The 25,090-nt window shown below is 37.7% G+C and overlaps 1 protein-coding gene across 2 annotated transcripts in view; it reads right to left on the bottom strand.

Moving 5' to 3' along the window:
* Positions 1–25,090, bottom strand: part of HTR1E (5-hydroxytryptamine receptor 1E) — a 93,638-nt gene that overhangs the window by 44,474 nt on the left and 24,074 nt on the right. The gene's annotated exons all lie outside the window — the stretch shown is intronic.

The raw sequence follows: 25,090 nt of genomic DNA, 5'->3' as shown, positions 1-25,090 counted from the left end.
TTTTGATATTGCTGTTACTGTGTACAATATTCCCCTAGTTCTTCTAAATTCACTTTGCATGAGTTCATATAAGTCTTCTTGATTTTTTTCTGAAACCATCCTGCTCATCATTTCTTATAGTACATAGTATTCCATGACAATCATACTTGTTCAGTTATCCTTCAAATGATGAACATCCCTTTGATTTCTAACTCTGCCACCACAAAAAGAGCTGCTATAAATATTTTTGTACAAATAGGTCCTTATCCTTTTTATCTGATCTCTTTGAGATACTGACCTAGTACTGGTATTGCTGGGTCAAAGGGTATGCACAATTTATAGCTCTTTGACCGCAGTTCCAAATTATTCTCCAGAATGATTGGACTAGTTCACAATTTCACCAAGACTATAATAATGTCCCGATTTTCCCACATTCCCTCCAGCACTTGTTATTTCCCTTTTCTTTCTTGATAGCCTAATAGATATGAGGTGGTATCTTGGAGTTGTTTTAATTTGTATTTCTCTAATCAGTAGTGATTTAGAGCATTTTTTCATGTAACTATTGATAGCTTTGATTTCTTCTTCTGAAAACTGCCTGTTCATATCCTTTGACTATCAACCTGGGAATGGCTTTTATTTTTATAAATTTGGCTCAGCTCCCTATATATTTGAGAAATGAAGCCTGTCAGAGAAATTTGCTGTAAAAAATGTCCCCCAGTTTCCTTTCTTTTGATTTTGACTACATTTGTTTTGTTTGTACAAAGGCTTTTCACTTTCATGTAATCACAATTAACTATTTTACTGCCTGTGATTCTCTCTATTGGTTGATCATAAACTCTTCCTTTATTCATAGATCTGACAGGTCCATTTTCCCATGCTTCCCCAATTTACTTATGATAACAGCTAGGTGGCACAGTGGATAGAGCACAGGAACTGGCATCAGGAAAACTCATCTTCCTGAGTTCAAATCTGGACTCAGATACTTACTAGCTGAGTGAACCTGGGCAAGTCATTTAACCCTATTTACCTTGGTTTCTGCATCTGTACAAATGAGTTGGAGAAGGAAATGGCGGACAATTCCAGCCTTTTTTTCCAAGAAAACCCCAAATGGGGTCACAAAGAGTTGGACATGATTGAAACAATTCAACAACAAAATAACCTTTTATGTCTAAATCATTCATCCATTTTGACCTTATCTTGGTATACAGAGTGAGATGTTGCTCTATGTCTAGTTTCTGCCAGATTGCTTTCTAGTTTTTTTCCCAGAAATTTTTGTCAAATAGTGAGTTCTTATCCCTAAAGATCTTTGGATTTAGTAAACACTAGATTACTATGGTCATTTACTACTGTGTATTGTGTATTTAATCTAAACCCACTGATGGACCAGTCAGTCTATTTTTTAGCCAGTACCAGATTGTTTTGATGATACCACATTGCAATACAATTTGAAATCTGGAACTGTTAGACTGCTTTGATATCCCCTTGATATTCTTGACCTTTTGATTTTCCAGATGAGTTTTGATATTATTTTTTCCTATCTCTATAAAATAATTCTTTGGTAGTTTGATTGGTATGGCACTAAATAAGTAAACTAACCTAGGGAGAATTGTCATTTTTATTATATTGGCTTGGCCTGCTCATGAGCAACTAATATTTATCCAACTCTTTAGATCTGTCTTTGTTTGTGTGAAAAGTGTTTCTTAATTGTGTTCATATCATCCCTGGGTTTGTCTTGGCAGGTAGACTCTCAAAGATTTTATATTGTTTGCAGTTTTTTAAAATGGAATTTCTCAGGAATGTAGGGCTAATTAGAGATCAATAAAACTATCAGCATAATTGACCATATCAATTATAAAAACAGCAATCATATAATTATAACAATAGATTCAGAAAAAAGCCTTTTACAAAATACAACACCCATTCCTATTAAACACACTAAAAAGCAGAGAAATCAAAGGAGCCTTTCTTAAAATATTATATAGTATCTATCTAAAACCAAAAGCAAGCATTATTTGTAACATGGATATAATTGATGCTTTCCCAATAAAATCAGGGGTGAAGTAAGGATTCCATTATCACAATTACTCAGTATTATACTAGAAATGCTAGGTATAGCAATAAGACAAGAAAAGAAATTGAAGGAATAAAAATAGGCATTGAGGAAACAAAACTATCATTCTTTGAAGATGACATGTTGGTATACTGGGAGAACACTCGAATCAACTAAAAACTAGTTGAAACAATTTACAATTTCAGCAAAATTGTAGGATATAAAATAAACTCACATAAATCATCAGTATAAATCCTACATGGTCATAGTGTAGTATCTTTGTTATATATTGCTGTAATTTCTCTGCTAGCATTTTTTGAAAAAGTTTTTATATCAATATTCATTAAGGAAATTGGTCTATAATTCTCTTTTTCTGTTTCTGCTTTCCCTGGTGTAGATATTAAAACCATATTTGTGTCATAAAAGGAACTTGGTAGGTCTCCTTCTTTATCTTTTTTCCCCTTACAATACTTTCCATAGTGTTAGGATTGATTAATTATTCCTTAAATGTTTGGTAGAATTAACCTTTAAATCCATCTGGTCCTGGGGATTTTTTCTTAAGGAGTCCATTTATGGCTTATTCAATACTTTTTTCTGAGATAAGGTTATTTAAGTATCTATTTCCTTTTCTGTTAATCTTGGCAGTTTGTTTTAAGGATATATTTTGTTTCTCTATCAGTCATTTCTGGTTATACCTTTCTCTCCCATCCCATCAGTGAACCTTTCCTTGTGTCAAAGAAGAAAAAGGATACTGTAGCTGTTTCTGACAGTGTATGCAGCCATCTTTAGCCATAGCTCCTTACTTGTCAAATAAAAAGGAGACAAGTTTATTAAAATCTTCTCTGAGCCAAGATTGGTCATTATAGTTATATAATGTTTAGTTTGTTTTATGGTTCTTTTTATTAACATAACTGTACTTTCTGTGTATACTGTTCTCCTGGATCAGCTTATTTCATGCTGCATCAATTCATGCCTTTCCTTGTTTCTATAAATTCTTCATATTTATTATTTGTTATGGTACAATAATACTGCATGACATACCCATGCCCAATTTGTTTAGCTATTCTTCAATCAATGAGACCCACTTTGTTACCAACGACTATTTCCAGTTCTTTACTACCACACACATACACACAGACACACACACACACAGACACACACACACATACACCTCCTTCCTCCCCACACCTCCCCCCCCAAAGCTGCTATGAATATTTTGCCATCTACAAGACCTTTCTTTTTTGTCTCTGACCTTCATGTATGACTAGGAGTGGGATTACTGTGTCAGTGTGCATGAGCAGTTTAGAGATTTGTACATTTCAAATTGTTTTCCAGGAACAGCCCATAAACATTTATTGCCAAGCTTTTGTGAGAAGGTATATGTTTAGTTTGAGTGGCTTACATAAATATAAAACTGTATAGTCTATGTTTAAATCCTCTAGAGTATTGGTTAAGTGCCACGGGACCAGTGAGAACAAACTGAGTATAATAGCATTTTCAACCTTTGCTTACAACACATTTTAGATATATTTACCAATTAGTGGAACAACAAAAATCATGGGGACTTTGCTCTTTTATTCTGGTGGACTATCAATACTGAATTAGAATCAGCAGACTGTTTTGAAGAACATAAATCTGATATGTAGGTTAACTTTCAACTTGCCCATGGTAAGGGGAGGGGGGGTGGGAAACACTGGTTTTTATAAGCAAAAACTAGGAATAATTTGCTACCTTGTCCAACCCATACCTGGACAGGAATCCCTTCTACATTATACTTAATAATTGGTATTCAATTTTTTTCTTGAAAGACCTCCAGTGAAGAGGAACACATACAATGATAGCAGGATAAACTCATCCATGGGTGAATAATGAGACTCGTGAAAGGGCTTGGGAAGCTAGGCAATGCCATGCATAGAGCACCATGCCTACAGTCAGGGAGATCTGATTTCCAATCTGGCTTTGGATATTTACTAGTTGTATGACCCTGGGCAAGTGACTTAACCTCGACCTGCCTTAGTGTTCTCATCTGTAAAATGGGGATAATAACCAGCACCTACCTCCCAGTGTTGTGAGGATGAAATGAGAAAATAATTTTAAGTGCTTAGCATAGAGCCTGGACACATAGTCGGTGCCATGATAATGATGATGATGATGACGATGATTCCATAACAAAATCAGTTGAAGAAGTTGGTGATATTTAGATTTAGGCCAGAGAAGAAAATATGGGAGAAACATGATAGCTACTGTCAAGAACTTGAATAGCTATCATGTGAAAGAGGAAAGGGGTTTTGCTTGGCCCCAGAGGATAGAACTAATAGCAATGTTTAGAAGCTGCAAAAAGACAAATATGGATCATCATCCATATCACTCACCCTGATTGTGGTTTTATCCCAATAGTTTTCCTAGTCCTTCCTCTCTTATCTCTGGATATGCTCTCACTTTGTGACTTTCTAAGCTTCCATGGGTTTAATTATAATACCTATGCAGATTGACTGCTTAGTGGACATTTTTGAACTGGATATCCCATAAGGCATCTCAGACTCAACAAAATAAAACTCATTACCCTTCTACCAAAACCCAAGTCAGTTTCATGCTTCCTATTTCTACTGAGGGTACCATGATCCTTCCAGATGCTCAAGTTTATAACCTTGATGGTATTTGGACTCTTCACTTTCCTTCACCCTACCTCTGTATCCAATCAATTGTCAAATATTATCATTCCTACCTTCTTAGCATCTTTCATATATGTCCTTTTCTTTTCAAACATATGGCCAAGCAAAAAAAAAACCAAAATAAATCACTGAAACACTTGGCCATCCTGGTTTAGTCAGTCAACAAATTGGATATTTAGTATGTTCCAAGCACTGGAGATATAAAGCAAGATAAAAACATGATCCTTGCCCTCAAGGTATTCACATTCTAATGGGGAAGATAATATAGAAATAACTATTCATATAAAAGACATATATAATGTAAATGAAAAGTGATCTCACAGGGAAGCCACTAGCAGTGGTAGACAGGACCAGGAAATGCCTTCTGCAGCAGGTGAGATTTGTTTGTGGGTCTTAAAAGGAAGCTAGAGGAGCCAGGATATTAAGGTTAGGAAAGAGAGAATGCCAGGTATGGGATGGAGCTTATAAGAAGGCATGGGTACGAGACATGGAGTGTCATACATGAAGAGCAGTAAGGAAGCCAATATAGCTGAATAGTAGAGTACATGGATGGCAGTGAGGTCAGGTTGTTAAGGGCTTTTAGTTCAAGCCCCTTTTTCTTTTTTCTTGGACTGCTGTAATATCATCCTCATTGTTTTCTCTGCCTCGAGTCTCTTCTTTCTCTAATCCATCCTCCACACAAGTGCAAAGCAATTTTCTTAAGACACAAATCCTATCATGTCACTTCTTTTCTTTTTGCTCCCTTTATTTAGAACTTATTTTTTCCCCAAATTACATGTAAAAAAATTTTGACATTATTTTTTAAAACTTTGTGTTCCAACTTTTCTTCCTCCTTCCCTCCCCACCCCACTCCCTGAGAACTAATATAATTCAATATAATTTATACATGAGTAGTCATGTAAAACATCTCCACATTAGCCAGGTTGTGAAAGAAAACAGACAAAAACTAAACTTCAGATTAAGGAGCTATCAAAAAAATTATGCTTTAATCTGTTTTCAGATAACATCAATTATTTCTCTGTAGATGGATTGCAATTTTCATAAGTCTTGCAGAGTAATCTTGGGCCATTGCATTGCTGAAACATTCACAGCAAATCATCTTACACTATTTCTGTTACTTTGTATATAGTACATTTCACTCTGCTTCATTTCATGTAGATTTTTCCAGGTTTTTCTCATAGCATCCTGCTCATCATTTTTTTACACATAAAGTAACTAACAAAAAATATGCTTCAATTTGTATTCAAATACCATCAGTTCTCTCTCTGTAGATAAATTGCATTTTTCATAAGACCTTGAATCAACACATTGCTGAAAAAACCAAGTCTTTCACAGCAGAACATCTCACAATATTACCGTTATTTTGTATACAGTAGATTTCACTTTGTATCAGCTCATGCAGGTCCCTCCGGGTCTTTTTAATAGTATTTTGCTCATCATTTTTTAATAGTGAATTATGTTTATATTGTACTTTAAAGAGAGATTTCCTTACAATAAACCCATAAGGTTAATTATTGCAGCAACAGTAATAGATGACTTTTATATAGTACCTTAAACTTGACAAAGAATTTTCTTTACGATAGCCCAGCAAAATAAGTACCATACATTTTGCCATCATCATCATCAATCAAACATCAATCAAGCATCATACATCAATCCTCATCATTATCCTCAGTCAATCCTCATCACTGTCAATCCTTCTTTCAATCTTCCTCCTCATCACAGTCCTCCTCATCAATTAATTCTCATCAATCAATCCTCATCTTCCTCCAATCATCAGTCCATCATCATCATCAATCATCATCTTACATTACTCTTGCCTCTGCTTCAAACATTTTTCACAATTACTATTGTTAACTGTTTCCCTCCATCCTATTCCCTTCCCATGATGTTTATTATATTTTCTATCTTCTTTTACCCTATCCCTCCTCAAACATGTTTTGCTTCTGACTGCCCCCTCCCCTGCTCTGCACTCCCTTCTTTCACCCCTACCTCCTTAGCCCCTTCCCCTCCTACTTTCCTTCAGGGCTGGATAGATTACTCCACCCAATTGAGTGTACATGTTATTCCCTCCTTGAGCCAACTCTGATGAGATTAAAGTCTTGGAGCTAATTCTGTTGAGTGTAAGGCTCATTCACTTCCCCACTCCAAAAACCTTTTCTTGCTTATTTTGTGTAAGATTTTACCCCATTTTTACCTCTCCTCTTTCCCCTCCATCAGTGCATTCCTCTCCCCCCTCAATTTTACCCTAAAGATGTCATCATGGGGCAGCTAGGTGACACAGTAGACAAAGCACCTGCCCTGGGCCCAGGAGGACCTAAGCCCAAATCTGGCCTCAGACATAAGACACTCACCAACCCCACTGCTCCCCCCACAAACAAAAAATAAATGCTTTACAGATATCATCCCTTCATAATCAATTCTCACTTGTGCCCTTTGTCTGAATTTGTTCCTATCATCTGCCCTATTACTCAGAAAGCTCTTATGATTTATACATATAATTTTCCCATGTAGGAGTGTAAACAGCATAATCTTTTCACATCTCTCATGATTTCTTTTGCCTGTTTACCTTTCTATGCTTCCCTAGGGTCTTGCATTTGAAAGTCAAATTTTCTATTCACTTCATGTCTTTTCATCACAAATACCTGAAAGTCCTCTTTTTCATTGAAGTCCCATTTTTTTCTCCTGAAAAATTATAATCAGTTTTGCTGGGTAGGTGATTTTTGGTTGTAATCCCAATTCCTTTGCCTTCTGGAATATCATATTTCATACCCTTTGATCGTTTAATGTAGAAGCCACTAGATCCTGTGCTATCCTGACCATGGCTTCACAGTCTTTGAATTGGTTCTTTCTGGCTGCTTGCAATATTTTATCTTTGACCTGGGAGTTCTGGAATTTTGCTATAATATTCCTGGCAGCTTTCATTTTGGGATCTCTTTCAGGAGGTCATCAGTGGATTCTTTTAATTTCTATTTTACCTTCTGCTTCTAGAATATTAGGGCAATTTTTCCTGACAACCTCTTGGAAGATGATGCCTAAACTCTTATTTTAATCATGGTTTTCAGGTAGTCCAATAATTTTCAAATTATCTATCCTGGATCTATTTTCCATGTCAGCAGTTTTTCTAGGAAGATACTTCACATTGCTCTCTATTGTTTTATTCATTTGGATTTGATTTATTGTGTCTTGATTTCTCATAAAGTCACTAGCTTCCATTAGTTCAATCCCAATTCTTAGGCAATTATTTTCTTCAGAGAGCTTTTGTATTTCCTTCTGCATTTGGATTTTCAAGCTGCTGACTTTTTTCTCATGTCTTTCCTGCACCTCTCTCATTTCTCTTTCCGTTTTTTCCTCTACCTCTCTTACTTTGTCTTCAAAGTCCTTTTTGAGTGCTTCTGTGGCCTGAGAGTGATTCCTATTTTTCTTAGAAGCTTTGGATGTAGGAACCCTGATGTTATCCTTTTATGAAAGTGTACCTCAATCTTCCTTGGTGCTAAAGAAACTTTCTATGGTTCGCAACTTTCTCTGCTTGCTCATCTTTCCCATCTTTTACTTGACTTTTAACTCACTCCTACAGTGGGGACCTACTTCCAAGCTACACTGTCCCTACCTTCAGAGGGTCCTAGGTGTTTCAGTTCAAGGAATGGCAGGTTTTTTCACTCTCCTGACCTGTGTTCTGGTCTGAAGATAACCTCAGGCCAACTTGCTAATTAACCAGGTTGTGTGCTGTGGTTGTTAGATCTGACAGCCCAGGGCCCCTCCCTGACTTGGGCTTCTTGCCACTCAAGATTTCTTCCTGGTTCCCCATTGGGGTAGGACTACCAAATTCCTCCTTAGGTCCTGCAGACACCCCTGTGTTCCCCCCTCCCCAGACTGACTGGCCAGCTGTACAGCCCTCTCACCCTACTTTTAGCTTAGTTCCAGAAGACGCTGGTGCTGCAGCTGATTTGGAGGCTCAGGGGTAAGTTTCTCTGGTGCAGCCTGCCTGGGCCTGGATCTGTGTCATGGGGTTGGACTTCACTCCCAGCCCAGCACAGGGGCCCTCTCCTGTCAAGCTTCTAAGCTGTCTTTGGCTAGAAAATACTTCCAGCCCATCTTTTTGTGGGTTCTGCTGCTCCAGGGGTTGTCTTATGGCTGTGTTTGGAGCTTTTTTTTAGTAATTGTGTCAGGAGCTCTGAGAGTTTAATTCCTTTCCTCTAGCATCTTGGCTCTGCTCCTCCCATGTCACTTTCTTATGGAACAAATTCTGCTGACTTCCCCTTGATTGAATAAAATATTATTTTATCTTCATGTCATCCTTTAATAATTCCTATTTTATGTAAATTTTATAGTATATACTGACAATTAATCAAGAAATATTTTTAAGTGCCTATTATATGCCAGACAGTGTCTTAGGTGCTAGAGATACAAAGACAAGACCCCCTCCCTCCTTCCACCCTTTTCTACTCATTAGGATCTTATACTTTAATGGGAGAGACAGCAAATACCAATCCAATGTCTGCATATAAAGTATGAAGGTCTAATTTGATAACAGCAGCTGGTAGGGCAGACTTCTTATTATTTCCAAAATCTAGCTTGAAATTCCTTATCTCAATCACTCATTCTCATCCAAAGGAAAATCTCTTATGATTTTTGTGGCCAAAGGAATTGACACATCTTTATTTTCAAGTCAGAGGATTCAATTGCCTACTAAGAAATTGATGGTCTTTCTACTGAGTCTCTCTATGCTTTCATCTCCTAACCTCTTGTCCTTTTTTTTTTTTTTTTTTACTAACTCAGAAGCCTTAATAGATTCTATTATACTCCTATAATGCATTCCCAACCCTCTGGAATGATATCCTTATTTCTGGGCCAAACTTGAGACACTTTTCATTTTGGTGGGTTATCCATGCTCTTCCTAGTAAGGTAGATGGAGAAGCCAAACATTCTTTCACATTGCCTCTTCCCTCAACCCTCAAGTCTTTTTGCCACTGTCTAATTCAAGGAGATGACTGGAAATATAACTTGCATAAAGAACATTCTGTTGATTTCATTAACAGAGTTTCAATTGTGTAAACTTACTGAATAGAATGAATAATTACTCAGTCATCATATGTGCTATTTTCAGAAGGTTGTGATTGAACATGAAACTATAAAAGTGAATTTTAAAGATAATAAAGAATGCAGAAAGCTAAAAAGGTAGGTTTGCTTTTAAATTCTCTAAATTTTAACAGGGTGACAAGTTACTTCAATGCAAGAGAACTCTTTCTTCCCTAGTTATATATCCCAAGGACAAAAGTACTGTCAGTGCTCAATTTTCTGTATTGTTAGCTTTGTGTAGATATGGGGCCAAGGAAAAAGCAATAGACTCGGGTTCATATCCTTAGCATCTCCGTGACCTTGCATAAAATATTTAACCTTTCTTGGCTACAATTTCCTCATCTGTAAAATGGTATACTAGGTGATTTCTAAGGCTGTTTCTAGGAAATGGCACAATGGATAGAGTGTCAGGCCTGCAGTCAGGAAGACTCATCTTCTTGAGTTCAAATCTGGCCTTAGAAATTTATTAGCTCTGGAATTGGGATGGGAGGCAAGGTAACCCAGTAGAAAAAGAATTGGGAGTCACCTGACCAGAATTCAAATTGCAGCTCTGTCACTACCTGAGAGACCCTGGGCAAGTCACTTAACCTCTAGGTCTCAGTACCCTCATCTATGAAAAGAGATTATATATGGGCAATCATGCAAAACATATTTCCATATCAGTCATGGTAGTGAAAGAAGAAACAGATCAAAAGGAAAAAAACATAAAAAAGTTAAAATGAAAATAGTATGCTTAGATCTTTATTCAGATTTCATCAGTTCTTTCTTTGGGCGTGGATTGCATTTTTCATCATGAGTCCTTTGTAATTGTCTTGAATCATTGTATTGCTGAGAAGAACTAAATCATTCATACAATGTTGCTGTAACTGTGTACAATGTTCTCCTGGTTTTGTTCATTTTACTTTGCATCAGTTCATATAAGTCTTTCCAGGTTTTTCCCTCATTTCTGCCTATCATGTGTGTGACCTTGGACGAATTACTTTACCTCTCTGGGACTCAGTTTCCTCATCTGTAAAATGGGGCAGGGTGCTGTACTAGAGAACACCTGAGGTCATTTCCAGTTATAAAGCTGTGGTAAACTTTATGTTCTAAAAGATTGTCCCTCTACTTCCCAGAACATTCTAGATTTTTATCTTCATCATCCATATAGAGGTAGCATAGTACATTGGATAGTATACTAGACCTGGAGTCAGGAAGACCTGGTTCAAAGCTTGTTTCAGATGTTGATTGTGTATTACTGAGCAAATGGCCTAATTATTTTCACCCTGTTTCCTTATCAGATTTATCATGGTGATGGCAATACCACCTAACCTCACAGATCTGTTGTAGAGTTAAAAATGGGAAAATGTAGGTAAAACACTTCAAAAACTTGTAACACAATAAATGAATGTCAGCTGTTATTATCTAGACAGTTTCTACTTGGAGAACTCAAACTCATTTTATTTTCATCTTAAGAAAAATGTAATTTAGGATATAAAATTTCTTGTAAAAAAGACACAAAATGGAGACTCCTAAATAAGGATAAATGATCTTTTGTGTATCCATAACACTGTTCATCCTTACTTACATGGTGACTGCCTGCTAATCTTTCCTTCCAGAGCTTAAATATCTACTAAATCTATATGACCTCTTATTATAAGATTAAATCTACTGGTTTCGAGCCCACCATGATAGTTTTCCCTTAAGGAAAGCTGTAGTTTACAGAATCTATGCATGAAAACCATTGTTATAAGATTAGGCCTGATGGTTTTGAGGCCCTCATGACAGTTTCCCCTTAGGGAAGATGGTAAGCTTATAGAACATACTCATGGAAAAATACTGAGAATAATAGTTTTTGAAGGTTGGTAAAACTGTATCCCCAAATAATATTTTGTCTTCAACCAGATTGTTTTTCTCCTTGATATGCAACCCCCAAAGAATATTTTGTCTACTGCCAGCTTGTTTTTCTCCCTGATAACAACCCCCCCAATAATATTTTGTCCTGACCCCTGGTAGTCAGTGGGGCCAGCTCCAGGGAGCCCATCCAGAATTGCAGTAGAAGAGCCTCACTCTCAGAAAAGCACTTTGGAGCACACCTTCCCTTCAGTCTGGAGTGCCCCTTCCCACTAGGTTTTCCTCTTCCCCTCCAACAGGAGCACACCTCCCTGGTGGCGCATTGTCTTCTGCTGAATGGATCCATGACTCAGTGCTCCCCAGCATAGTGTTGCCTTTATGTGAGTTATATTCTATGTTAGTGCATCTGCCTGAGGTGTATGTCAGGTCCCCTTTTCCTCTTTCCCCTTCCCCCTGTTCCCCATTACTTGCACTAAAGCTTTTCAGTGAACTGACTCCCATTGTTTTACACATTATTCACAGCATCTGAACTCATTAAGGTATTGTTTTCCACAATGTCTCTGGCTGGCCCACTGGCCTTGCTTTAGACATAAACTGGGTACCTGGACAAGGACTTAATCTATTGACAATCACATCTAAACTGGGGGAGCATGGCACTGTGGGCCCAGTTGTAGAAAGTAAGGATAAATAGGGAAATCCTATGTCAGGGGACTCCCTTATGCTAGAGGACTGCCTCAAAATATCTGTAATATAGGAGAGCCAAACAGGGAGGAAATGAACCAACAATGAGCCACTAACTTTTAGATTATACATGAACTTTCTCTTATGAGGCATTGATCTATTATTTAAATTGGCACCTTTCTCATTACTTTCTTTGCCTCTTGAATCACTTACCCTTCACTTTTCACCATTTACCCATAGCTTTTATCTTATTTTTCATCTTCTCCTCTCCTTCATGGTCAATCTGGTCAGTACTCCTTTGGCTGGATTCTTTTGGTTTAAAAAACCCCCAACAAACCCTACCACTCCATATTTAGCAAATAAGCTAAGTCTTGCACCCTTCTTTAAGGCTTGGATTTTTCTAAGGAAAAGACCCTACGTTCCAATAGCCCAACAAATGAATGATGGAAAGCATGAGATAGAAAAACTAAATTTTCTCCATCCAAAATAGACTTCATTCTTCTTGCATTACAAATATATAAATCCTATGTCAGAGTAAGAGACCAATCTCTTTTGCATTCAGTACAGTGCTGAAATCTTGTGAAGTAACAATAATGACCGTTTATGGATCCTTAACACAAGTTGGAAACACTTTCTCTCCCTTGAGTCACATACTTTAGCCAAGTCATTTTACAAGTTCATTCCAAGCTAAATTGAAGTGCTGTAAGTCACAGCAAGAATTGTTATTTATAGTAGGCAGTTAAATGCTTGTTGGATGAATGGCACAAAACCAATTCTTTAAAATGTAACCTGGTGGGACAGCTAGGTGGCGCAGTGGATAGAGCACCGGTCCTGGAGTCAGGAGTACCTGAGTTCGGATCTGGCCTCAGACACTTAACACTTGCTAGCTGTGTGACCCTGGGCAAGTCACTTGGCCCCAATTGCCTCACTAAAAAACCAAAACAAACCAAAACAAAATGTAACCTGGTAATTTTTCCTAGAGAAAATTTGTATTGGTGCCTTTGGAAACATGTCTCCTTCTTCTCAAGATACATATCATGAAGAGGATAGTTGGGCTGAGGGACTTATTCTTATCAACTGTATCTCTACTTATTGTTTTTCTATTTGGGGATACACTGCTGGGGAATAGAGGGTTATGAAGGAACCTACACCCAAACTCAATTTTTACTGTTTCTTCCCTGCTCTGGTTCTAACAATTCTTCTCTTATTAACTGAATTTGTCTTCTATAAAATGAAAGGGGGTGGATGTCACTATTAATGGCATTTGGCATTTCTATTATTAATATCAGATTAAACTAAAATATTCTATTGTTCTATAGTAAAATACTGCTATGTTTTTATGTGTCTATCATCTATCATCTATCTATCTATACAATATTGTTCTTTAGTTTTTTTCATGTATTTTGCCTCCAAAAGTATACTCTTAGCTCTTTGCAGGCAGGTACTATGGTTTGTATGTCCTTTGTTTCTGTCACAAAGCCTAGCACAGTGCCAGACACACAGTAGGTGCTTGCTGATTTTATTAGAAGAACATAAGTCTAAATAACAGGCTTGTAGTTGGTGAAGCAAATGCTCTCTACCCATAATGTGTTTAAGCTCAATAAAGGAAAATGATATGTATGCATTTCATTGAAAAAACTATTAGTCGTATCCTGATCTTTTTACCTATGCTCTCATGCATGAACAGTGTGATCTTTAAAAACTAAAGGGCAGGGGTGGCTAGGTGGCGCAGTGGATAAAGCACCGGCCCTGGATTCAGGAGTACCTGAGTTCAAATCTGGCCTCAGACACTTGACACTTACTAGCTGTGTGACCCTGGGCAAGTCACTTAATCCCCATTGCCCTGCAAAAAAAAAAATAAATAAAATAAAGGGCAACTGTATACAGAAGAAAGTGGCTCAGTCATGTCTCAATAGACAAATAACTCCCTGTTAGGCCTACAATTTGTAGAGGTCAAGGCAGAAGCAGAGTGGTATCATGGGAAGTGTCCTGGAGTTAGAAGACTTGGGCAAAGAATTTGACTTTGCTACCTACTTGTTCTTAATTCACTTAACGTCTTTGAATCTTTAATTTCTTTAAATGATGGGGTTGGATTAGATGATATATCTAATTTTCATTTCACCTCTCATGTGAATTTCTTAGGAAGATAAATAAAAAAAAATTAAAAAGATAAAGTATTTATTAAGCTATTAGTATGTGCTATGGACTATGGACTATACTAAGCTCTAGGAACACAAATGCAATCAAAAGACAGACAATCTCTGCCCTCAATGACAATACATAAAAGGGAACTGAAAAGTAGGGGATAAGAGGTGGGAGGGATAGGGGAAGAAGTAATCTTAGATGTCATGAGCTGATCCAGGTTTGAAGAGAGCATGGATGACAAGGGCACTTCCTCAAATGGAGGTTTGGGGAGGAACTAGTCAGTAGGAGGAAAATAATATAGGGGTTGAGACACTGACAGTGTGAGAAGAAGGTCACTGGGAACAGAGGTCCAGAGAGTCATGGGTTACTCCAGATTTGAAGATGATGGGGTGTAGGAATGGGCATGCATGTGTACTCACCCACTAGTGGATTCTTGATGGATAGAAAATGTATGAAAAAGTACTAGAAACTTTGGTTACCCATCAAAAAAAATCCCTGTTTGGTTTGGCCAGGCTTAAATAAGGTGAATTTCATGACTTTTGCACTTGTGTAAAAGAAATATGTGGTCAGGGATGTTACCAATGGGTAACCAAGTCATAGGTGGTGAGGCAGGCTAATTAGAGTAGAATGATTCCAAAGTCTTGAACATGGATAACTAGAAAGGTGATGGATGGTACCCTTGTTTGAAAGGACAGGCAGCTTAGTGGACAGCATGTTGGATTTGGGGTCAGGAAGACTTTCAAGTCTGGCCTCAGATATCTATTAACTGTGTGACCCTGGGCAAGTCACTAAACCTCTCAGTGCTTTAGTTTCCTCAGATGTAATATGGAGATAATAATATTAGCTCATATAATAATACCTCATGTGGTAAAAAGTACGCCACCATTTACTAGTCTGGGAGATAAATAAAGGAAAAGTTACAAAGGGAGGTTAATGCTCTAGTATCCAATTTTAAATCTCACACTCACAAGATTGTTTTCAGAACCAAATGAAAACATATGTAAAGGGCATTACAGAAGTTGAGGCTGAGAGAGGTCAAGTGACTTGCCTAGAGTCACATAGCTAATAAATGTCTGAGGTCTGATTTGAACTCTGGTCTTCCTGACTCCAGATCTATTGCTCTACCCATCACACCATTTGAATTAAAAATACAATAACGACTGAGCTGTAAATGAATCTGTATTGAAATTTCTGTTTGATTTTTTCATTGCTCAGTTTATTCTAATTAGTATGATTTACAGATGTTTAGCAAGGTCCAATAATTCTTCTGGTGTCAAACCCATATGTAGTCAGAATATTACCTGACCTTGGGCAATAAAGCAAGATGAAAGAATGTGCTCATTGTTCTTGCCTCTTGCAGACATTAGCTGGTGATGTAACTGTAACAATTATCCATAATTCTTGAGGCCATCATGGAGCAGGAGAGTTGACCAAGACTAGATGGAATTAGTCTGAGAAAGTTTCCTAAAGAATGTGGGCCTAACATGATTAAAAATATAGAGCACTCCTTTATCTTCCTATAACATAAAGAACATTTTTGGAGGTAGGGGAAAGGTAATAAAATTTTGAACAAAATAAAAGGTTTAAATAATATTCTAAGATACAGCCTTATATCTCTTCCCTTGTGGATAACATGTCTTTTGTTTGTTGCCCCAGAACCAAAAAGCCCTTTACTACTCCACAGTGACACCTCTGCTCTAATAATACCAGGGTGACACACCTTGGCAGTGGAAAGGGACTGGAAGTGAATCATTAAGTCCATTTAAAAAGAACAGAAAATTAATTAAGCTAACCAGATGCTCAGGAAAGGAGTAATAAAATTTTTTACCCTAAAAATACTAATCCTGTACAAATTAAGACCCTAGATTTGATTGTGGTCACGGCTTTGGGTTCATCTGAACTTGTTTTGAAAGAATGGAAATAAAGTAAAAGCCCAGTGAAATATCTACTGGGTGAAAAAGAAAAAAATATAATTGGTTTTCCTTCATTTGTGATCTGACCTAATTAAGATGTTAAAATAGTAGATGCATTACTTATAATGGTGCAGAAATGAATAGAAGGTTTTAAAAGTGAATAAAAAAGCCATGAGTACTATAGCAACAAGAATAATTTTCTGAAACGTGTACAGTAAAAATTCTAAATAAATTCCTCTTCCCTCCCTATATTGAAAATTAATATGGAACACAAGTATCAGCCTATTATAATAGCATGGTGACATGGCAGGACTGTCTCAACAGTTCACAGAACTATAATCACATTGGTACTTAATTCTTATTAGGCAAATACATAGTTTATATGGAAAATAATTTTGCCCCTTTATCCCAACACTTAGTATTTTTGTGCAAGCTTGGTTAATATAATATTCAACACTCATTGCATGGTGGGTTGTGCCTGATTTCAAATATATTCAAATTCCATCTCTGTCACTCACCAGCAGTTTGACCATAGGCAAATTACTTCATCTCTCTTTCATCTGTAAAATGAAAATCATAAAAACTATAGCACCTAGTTCCCTGAGTGGTTAGGAGGCTAAAATAAGTAAAGCACTATAAATGTCTGTTAAAATGTTAGTGAAAAAAATAAATGGTTACATTACTGACAGCTTGCTCAGATCACAAAAAAGAAAACTTAAGTGTTTTACATTTTAATATACATTTTAATACGTATATAATATACATTTAATATACATTTTAATGCTTAGGGGCAGCCAGGTGGTGCAGTGGATAGAGAGCCAGGCCTGGAGCCAAGAAAACTCCTCTTCATGAATTCAAATCCAGCTTCAGACACTTGCTAGCTGTGGTACACTGGGAAAGTCACTTAACCCTGCTTGCCTCAATTTCCTCATCTATAAAATGAAATGGCAAAACATTCCAGTATCTTTGCCAAGAAAATCCCAAATGGGGTCATAAAGAGTTGGATACAACTTAAAAATGACTGAAAGAACAACAGTATAATGTCCAAGGATTGTTGGGTATCATGAGAAATGGAGAGCAGGAGTCATTTAATCAAGAATAGACCTTAGAAATAGCTTAGAGCATTTATAGATGAAGAAATTGAAGGATAGAGAAGTTAAGTAAATTATCCAGAGTCACACATCTTGTTAGTGACAGAAACAACACTAAAATCCATGTTTCCTGACTCTTATCTCAGTGGTCTTTCCTGAGGATCACATTGGGAGTAGCTGCATCTTTTGCCCATCCATTTATTAGACTGAAGGATTGAATATAATAACTGAGTTAACTAACTATATGGAAAATGTAAGTTATATGGTTGATCTGGATAATTTGAAGCAAAAACATACTTTTTTCTTTTTATACTGGGAAGGACCATTTGAAACCCTCCATCCACTGCTGCACTGTATTTATCAGGATAGTTTGCTCAATTCACCACTTGTTTATGTGTATATAGTATGTTTCAAATTTCTCTCCTGTAAAATTTATGAGATGTGGAATTGATTCCTTCCTAGTACCCAGTAATGTTATGAAAATCTATGTGCTAAGGATGGCCTTACTACAGCATAGATTATCTGGGGAAGTAGTATGGTACGGTGGAAATAGCAATGGCTGTTGAATCTGAGGACCTGGGTTTGAAAACTATCTCTAATGCTTATTCTCCTTGTAATCTTGAGATGAACAAGATGGTATCTGAGCTCCCTTCCAGTGCTACATCTTCGATTATGTTGCTGGACACATGGTTTGGAAATCAAAGGACAATAGATCTAAAGTTCAAAAGGACCTTTGAGAGCATCTGGTCTAACTCCTTCATTTTATAGATGAAGAAATGACCCCAGTGAGTTTATTGCCAATAATATTTATATTACCATTTAAGATTTACAAAGTACTTTACATATGTTATCTTGTCTGATCTTCGGAATAACTCTGTGAGGTAGGTGCTATTATTATTTCCATTTTACAGATGAAGAAACTGAGGTTCAGAGTTTAAATTACTTGACCAGGTTCACAGAGCTAATGAGTTTCTGGGGCAGGATTTGATCTGATGTCATTCTGATTCCAAGCCCAGTGCTCTATTCACTGAGCTACCCAGCTAACTTGCCCAAGGTCATACAGGTAGTATCAGAAATGGAACTTGAAAGCAGGCCCCCTGACACCTGAGTCAGATGTACTTTGAAGTTGTCTTCAATTTGTTCCCATGACAGTAATTATAATGCCAAATGTTTTCCTTCTCTATAGTCAGCTCTGATCTAGGCCCCTTGGTGTTACAGTGGTTGGTGTGAGGGACTTGAAAGACCTCCTGGAATAGAGAAGACTCTGGCTGGACTTTGCCCATCACACTTTCATTCTCAGGAGGACAGACTGGGTGCCATGGCAACATGCCTATGGTAGTAACAGCCCTGGACCAGATATGAAGAGTTGAGATCATACAATGTAGAGATGGTGGAGGACTGCGAGGCATGGCAATGGTACATCAGAGATGATCACCTCAGGAAAGAATGGAGCACTGAATATTGTCAGTTGGGGGAAATCTCTAATTGCCCCACCTTAGTTACAGTTCTGGTCAAATGGAACATAGCTTAAGCACTTGAAGGCTTCTATGGGTTATTTAGTCCAAAATTCTCGTTTTATATATGAGGACCCTGAGGTTCACAGAAGTATCATAATTTGTCCAGAATCACACAGGAAGCAAGTGGTAGAGCTAAGATTCAAACCCAGGTCCTCTGACTAAATCTAGCAATCTTCCAACTGAATCCCATATTTCCACAGAATAGTAAAGCCCTGCTTAAGTGCCTCCATATAATGCAGAGATGAATTGTAAGTTCTGGCAGGCTATACCATTCTGGGAAAATCTTTGATTATGGGTCCAGTGACAAATTATGAATCTATTGTTGAGAACCAGAATAGCTAAGTTCAAAGAGGGTCAAGATGAACTATAATCAAATAAACTCTGCCACTGTTCCTGAATGGGATATGCCAACTTATTCCCCTTCCCCTATGACCCTATTTATTATACCTATAACTTTCTGGACCCAATGAACCTCCATGGATCCACTCATCTATGTATGCTATTTTATCCATTAAAAGGTAATCTTCTTGAGGTCAGGGACAATCTTCACTTTTGTATTTGCATCCCCAGTGTTTGTCATATATTAAACACTAAATAAATGCTTTTCCATGTATTCATTCATTCTTGAGGCCAAAGTGACTTTTGAAAATAGTCTAAGAATACCTACAACTGGAGGAGAGTAGTATTCAATGAAATCATGGCTTCCTTTAGTATGATTGTAGATAAAGATTTTGCTTGTTACCAAACACTATTATCAAGGTGAAGGTGCTAAATTTGCAGGATTATCTTACAAAGAGCTATTCCCAGGAGTGATAACAGGGACTTTGTCCCAGGACAAGAAGTTCCAAGTATATTATTAGCATTTTTAATCCTCCAAGGAAGAAGGCAAGTGTAGGCTCTGGTGGTAGGGTGGGGATGTAGCCATGGTCAGGCTGAACCAATAACATGATGATGAAGGAGGCCACATTTCAATAATCTGGGAGTCAGTTGAACTTAGTTTCTTTCTCTGACAGCAAATGAGGGTCTGTTTTCTCTTCTGTAAAGTCAAAGGATTAAATGAGGTTGTGTCTAATGTCTCCTCCAACTTGGATGGTATGAGATTTGAGCTCCATCTCAGCTCAGTCTCAGATTCAAAAGGAGTTGTCTGACCTTTGAGTGAGACACTTTCCCTCTTTGATGGTTTAGTTTTTAGGTACCTTTTGATGTCCCTTTGGGTCTCTAGCATGATGCTTTGAGGATAAGTAGGAGGAAGTTAGGGATTGGTTTCAAGAACTCTTTAAGATCCCCACCCCCTGCATCTCAGGCTTCTTGTATGCTAATTATTTCTAATACTGAGATCACATACCAAAAGTTAGGGGGACATTGAAGGTCATTTAATATGACTCATTTTACACATGAGGAAATCCCAGCCATCAAGGTCACAAAGGTAACAAGTGGCACACCCACGGTATGAACTCAGGTTTCATGGCACCTGCTGTAACCTATTAAGACTGGTTTAAACAGGAAGATACCTAATGGTCCTCTTTTCCTCACTGGGGATGAATGGGGTTGGTCTGTGTCTCCCAGAAAAAGGTCTTGTGGTAACCTAGATTTTCTATCTTCCTCTACAGAGCAGTGCCCTACTTTTGCCCCAAACCTGAGTGCCTTTAGTTCCTAAAAAATTCAGATCTGACTATGTCAATATACTACAATGATTCCTTATTGCCTCCAGGATAAAATATAAAATCTACTCTTTGACTTTCTTTTTTTTTTTTTTGTGGGGCAGTGAGGGTTAAGTGATTTGCCTAAGGTCACATAGCTAGTAAGTGTCAAGTGTCTAAGGCTGGATTTGAACTCAGCTCCTCCTGAATCCAGGGCCAATACTTTATCCACTGTGCCACCTAGCTGCCCCTACTCTTTGACTTTCAAAGCCCATTATAACTTGACACTTTCCTACCTTTCCAGTCTTCTCATACCTTACTTCCCTCTATGTAGTCTGAGGTCTAGTGACAGTAGCCTCCTTACTGGTCCACTAACATGGCATTCCATCTCTGGCCTCTGTGACTTTTCACTGACTGTTCTCCATATCTAGAATGCTCCCCATTTCCATCTCTGTTTCTTGGCTTCCTTGGGTTACCTCAAGATTCAGTTCAACTTCCATCTTCTGTAAAAGGCCTTTTCCTCTCCCCAGATAATACCTTCCCTTTGAGTTTATCCTCAAATTACCCTGTATAGATCTTATTTTTACATAGTTGTTTGCATGTTGTTTCCCCATTAAATCACTTTGATAGTAGGGACTATTTTTTTCTGCCTTTTTTTTTTTATCCTTAGTACTTAGCCCAGTGCCTAAAACATAATGGGAAGGGCCATCACCAGTTGTCCTGACATATTTCTTTTTTACATATTTTTACACATTTTATTTTTAATTTATCAAATAAAACAAACATTTCCATAACATAGTACAATAAAAAGATGATTGTACGTGAAATTGCAAATCTATATACAACTTGTTATTCTTTTCAAATATACAATAAAATTATTGCGTAAATTTCTTTATTTTTCTTCCCTCCCACCCTAGAGATGGCTACCATTAGAAACAAATACTTAAGAGGTAGGAGAGAGACAGAGAAAATAAATTTTTTTTATAATAAGGTAAACTGAATAAGATCCAATTTAAAAAAATCTTCCTCAGGGTTTACTGATGTTTAAGATGCTCTTTTTTAAATCAAATAATCACATCAGGAAGCAGAACTTAGTTTTGGAACTTTCCCTTTTATTCTCAGGGCAATTTCCTTAAAGCCTGACTGTTCTGAGAAGGAATTCTCCCTGGGAAAATGCTTTGAGGCCTTTGAAAGTCCCTGAATTGAAGGCTGCCTGGGTTGCCTAAGCTCTATTGAGAAAGCTTAATTAGGAAGGCTTATGCCTTTAAGGTTTGTTGCATGTCTCTGGTGGGGTTGAGGGATACCATGTGGCAAATCCTTTGTTACTTTATATATTGAAGGACAAGGTAGTCATGTAACGAATTAAATTTACTTTGGAGTCTAGTTATATTATGACAGCCTATTATCTCTAGAACCTATCAGGGTTAACCCAATCCAATAAATATTTATAAAGTTCCTACTATGGATTTATAAAGTGCCTACTACAATAAGTGCCAGGATGCAGATTGTTGTTCATCCTTTATTCTCGAAGAGGACCAATGACATCATGAGGATGATGTCTTGACTTGCATGTGAGATGGATTTAAGTGAGGCAGAGCTGTACAAAGTCATCATCCTCACTCTCCCCTCCAGAGTGCAGTGGCAAGACAGAAGTCAAGTCAACTGACAATGGCCCCAATAGGGATATGATTAATAGAAAGACAGTCCCTTCCCTCTAGGAGCTTACAATCTAAAGAAGAGACAGCACACAAAAGGAAGCAAGAAATCAGGGTTGGGGGTGGGAGGATGGGGGACACCAGGGCTTATCTTATTCTGTAAAGTTGAAACCAGGCAGAGCATCAGATGCAAAGTAGAGTAAGTGGAAAGTCCAGTTTCTGCCCTCTATAAAGGAAGGCATTGGGAGGAGTTTGATACTTCTCCTTCCAATCATAGGTGAGAGGAGTTTGAGGGAGTTAGTGTGAGTCAGGAACATGGTGGTGAATCTAGAAATGATGGGCTTTTCCTGGGAGGGATATCTCGTCCTGTGGAATTGAAATTCCCAGGTCAATCAATCATGGTTTGTCATGGAGAGGTACAATGGGGAATAACAACAAGAAAAACAAAACACTGGCTTGGAGCCAGAGGACCTGGATTCAAATCCTTCCTTTATCACTATCTTATACTTATTGACTTTGTATATTTTTGTATTGATTAACTTCATATTTATTATATATATGTATATATATATATATATGTACCTTTTGTCTCTTCTACTAGAATATAATTTCTACGTATAGAGATTGGTTTATTTTTTTGTACTTGTATTCCCAGTGCCTGGAATTGTGCTTTGCTGATAATATGGGATAACTAAATGCTTGCTGACTGAATGACTGATTGATTGATACATGTGTGACCAAGTCACACCCTCTCTAGAACTTAGTTTTCTTATATGTCAAATGAGGAACTAGATGCTCTCTGAAGTCTCTTCTAGCCCTAAACTATGATCCAATAATATAATGACCTCAGCCTCTCTGACCTTTTTTTCCTCATCTGTAAAATTGGGCTAAATACCTAAGCCATAGAATCGCTATTGGGTTTAAATGAAAGAAGATAAGTAAACCACATTGTAAAGGGTACAGCCTGGTACTACTGTATAATTGCCTCTGTAAACTGTCCATATCCTGCTACATAAATAAAAATTGCCAATAAGGATAGGGACTGTGTGTGAGGGGCAGATAGGTAGCATAGTGGATAGAGCACTCGTGGAGTCAGGAGGACCTGAATTCAAATCTAATCTCAGAGACTTATTAGGTATATAACCCTGGGCAAGTCACTTAACCCTGATTGCCTCTTGTTTTGTTTTGTTTTCTTTTGCTTTGTTTTTGCTGAGCATTGAGGGTTAAATGACTTGCCCAGAGTCACACAGCTAGTAAGTGTCAAGTGTCTGAGGCTGGATTTGAACTCAGGTCCTCCTGAATCCAGGGCCATTGCTTTATCTGCTGCACCACCTAGCTGCCTCCCCTGATTGCCTCTTGAAGAAAAATTAGGATAGGGACTGGGCTTGTGATTTCACTAGAACAGGAAATTCCAAGAGGAGAAAACTCCCCCCACCAATGAAAATCAGTAGATACGGAAGGGTTGAGTAATTTGCCCATGGTCAGTATGTTTTAGAAGTAGGCCTTTAATGCAGGTCTTTTTGTCTCTGTGGCTGGCAGGCTAGCCATTATACCTTACTGCCTTTTGAATGTCCTTAAGTATTTAAAAAGTAAACAGAATTTTGTTTTAAAAAACACTTCTTTATATATAGTTGGGTTCCTTTCCCTAGAAGCTTTTAAATAATGAGGCTTCTACTTTTAATTCCACAGGATTCCAGGGATGGTGGCATTTCTTTCTCTCCCATGACTGCTTTCATCCCTAGGGAAGAATATATTGAAGTGTGTGTGTGTGTGTGTGTGTGTTTGTGTATGTGTTTGTGTATGTATGTATGTATGTGTGCTCACACACTCATGTGCAGGGAGCAAAGTCTTTCCAAAAAATGAGGAAGGGGAGGCAGCTAGGTGGCACAATGGATAAAGCACCAGCCCTGGATTTAGGAGGACCTGAGTTCAAATCCGACCTCAGATACTTAACACTTACTAGCTGTGTGACCCTGGGCAAGTTACTTAATCCTCATTGCCCTGAAAAAAAAATGAGGAAGAAGCTTCCCAACCACTGTTTCCATTGACCTCCTTGTGAAAAATATCTGATTACTTTTGGTAGCATCTTCAGAACAATTCCTAGACTGGCTACCATGAACTCCATCCCATTTATGGAGTATCAGGCACAGTAAACATTCTAATATTTAGACACCTTAAAAACAAGGATCTTTTTATATGCTTCGCTGGTAACATGGGATAACTACATTTTGTGGGCTTGTATTCTGGCATTCCTTCACTACCACTACTTGGTCAAGTAACAGGTGGTGGATATGGGGCGAGCTTGTAGATAGAGTATTAAGTCATAGTAATAATAATAATAATACTGGGAATAACCAATATTATATTGCACTTTAGGGTTTGCAAAGCACTTTCTTAAATAAGATAATAGTTGTGAAGTTCTTAGCACAGTGCTTGGCACATAATAGATGCTCATTCTCTCTGTATCCTCACAACAACTCTATGAGTCAGGTGTTCTTATTACCTCCATTTTGCAGACAAAGAAATGTAAGTAGACAGAGGATAGATGACTTGCCCAGGATCATACAGCTAGTCAGTATCTGAGGAGGGATAGGAACTCAGGTCTATCCTGAACTTTGGGTCCAGCACTGTACCACATAGCTACCTCTAAGGTAGCACTCAGGATACAGCAACTCAACAACAATCTATTTCTAAGACACAGATGTTATGTATATGGAGGATGGTTCTTCACGTGTTAATTTCCCAGGTACCTCCTGACATGGTACTCTGGACTATTTCTTGCCATAGGGAAAGTCTTTCCAGAGTATGCTTGTGACAGCTAGATAAGGGGGTAAA

This window comes from Dromiciops gliroides, chromosome 4 (assembly GCF_019393635.1).
Source record: "Dromiciops gliroides isolate mDroGli1 chromosome 4, mDroGli1.pri, whole genome shotgun sequence".
Lineage (NCBI taxonomy): Eukaryota > Metazoa > Chordata > Mammalia > Microbiotheria > Microbiotheriidae > Dromiciops > Dromiciops gliroides.
Note: the sequence above shows the minus strand (reverse complement) of the source record. Positions and strands in the feature narration are given on the sequence as shown.